This window comes from Schistocerca americana, chromosome X (genome assembly GCF_021461395.2).
Source record: "Schistocerca americana isolate TAMUIC-IGC-003095 chromosome X, iqSchAmer2.1, whole genome shotgun sequence".
Lineage (NCBI taxonomy): Eukaryota > Metazoa > Arthropoda > Insecta > Orthoptera > Acrididae > Schistocerca > Schistocerca americana.
In genome coordinates this window covers 615,346,427-615,348,211 of record NC_060130.1, presented here as the reverse complement: position 1 = coordinate 615,348,211, position 1,785 = coordinate 615,346,427, and the positions used below count along the sequence as shown (strand labels likewise).

The 1,785-nt window shown below is 43.5% G+C and overlaps 1 non-coding gene across 1 annotated transcript; it reads right to left on the bottom strand.

Moving 5' to 3' along the window:
• Positions 1-1,330: 1,330 nt before the first annotated feature.
• On the bottom strand, positions 1,331-1,403 carry Trnaa-cgc. Its single transcript has one exon. It is a non-coding gene; the product is annotated as a tRNA-Ala (tRNA).
• Between the last annotated feature and the right edge of the window lie 382 nt (positions 1,404-1,785).

Sequence of the window (1,785 nt, the reverse complement as noted above, 5' to 3'; positions counted from 1 at the left end):
AAAGGGTTGCCTTTGCTAATCAGATGCTCACAATGATTGATAGTGAAGGATTTGATGTTGGCTGCATCTGGTTTACAGATGAAGCACACTTCCACCTGAATGGATACGTGAATAAGCAGAACTGGCGATTTTGGGGTTCCGAAAACCCATATTGGTGTGGAGCGAAACCCCTGTATTCTCCTAAAGTTACTGTGTGGGCTGCAGTATGCAGCAGAGGTATTATTGGCCCTTTTTTCATTCGAGAAACGGTCACTGGTGCACGTTACGTTGCAATTTTGGAACAATTTGTCGCCACACAGCAAGCGTTAGAGGATCGACCAGGTACTGAATGGTTTATGCAAGATGGAGCCCGACCACATCGGACCGAACAAGTGTTTCGCTTTCTTGAGGAATACTTCGGGAATCGAGACATTGCTTTGGAATATCCCAGATTTACTGGTGCAGGCATGGATTGGCCTCCATATTCGCCGGATTTGACTCCCTGTGACTTTTTTTTGTGGAGCGCAGTGAAAGACATGGTCTACCCGAAGCATCCCGCCACGCTGGACGAGCTTGAATCGGCGATCTCTGTGGCATGTGAATCCATTTCGGTTGAGACACTACGAAATGTGATGGCGAATTTCATTCTTAGTTTGCGCCACCTCTGTAGTGCCAATGGTGAACATTTTGAAAACATTGTGGTGTGATTGTTTACAAAGATTGTTTTCATACGATTATTTCACTTATGTATGCTGATATGAGCTGTACAGCGTACAGCGCCATCTGTTAGCAGCTTTTGTAACTATTATTTCAAACTGCTGTATAAACATCTTACAGCTTTCACAATAAACATACCGTTTACTGCATTCCTCTATCGATCTTTGTTTTCGAGATATTTAATTTTGAAATCAGGGAGCACTTTTCTGGACACCCTGTAGATGTTCTAAAGAGACTGAGTACATTACGCTTGTCCGTCCTCATCTGGAATAATACTATGCAGTATGGGATCCGTATCAAATAGGACTGACGGAAGATATCGAAATAGTTCAAAGAAGGGTAACTCGTTTTGTACTAATAGGGGAGAGAGTGTTGTTGATATGATACGCGAGATGGAGTGACAATGATTAAAACAAAGGCGTCTTTCGTTGCTGCGAAATCTTTTCACGTAATTTCAGGTGGAGGAGGAGGAGATTAGTGTTTAACGTCCCGGCGACAACGAGGTCATTAGAGACGGAGCGCAAGCTCGGGTGAGGGAAGGATGGGGAAGAAAATCGGCCGTGCCCTTTCAAAGGAACCATCCCGGCATTTGCCTGAAGGGATTTAGGGCAATCACTGAAAACCTAAATCAGGATGGCCGGAGACGGGATTGAACCGTCGTCCTCCCGAATGCGAGTCCAGTGCGCTAACCACTACGCCACCTCGCTCGGTCACGTAATTTCAATTACTAATCTTCAGAATGTGAAAATATTTTGTTGAGGCAAATCTACATATCGTAATAAAATAAGAAAAATCAGAGCTCGCACAGATAGACTGAAGTGTTCGTGTTTCCCGCGCGCTGAGTGAAACGGCAGATAAACAGTCCGAAGGTTGTTCGATGAATCCTCTGGCAGGCACTTAACTGTGAATTTCAGAGTAGTCACGTAGAAGCAGATGTATCCATGTACGCCCATCTTCAAAATTTGTAGTATTTATCATTTTAGTTTGCACTTTCAGATTTGATTTTATACGAAAGTAATTTCACATACTGTATTCTCGTAATTTTCCCTGCCCAGAAGTTCGGCACTTGCTGAATCATGAATTATAAAG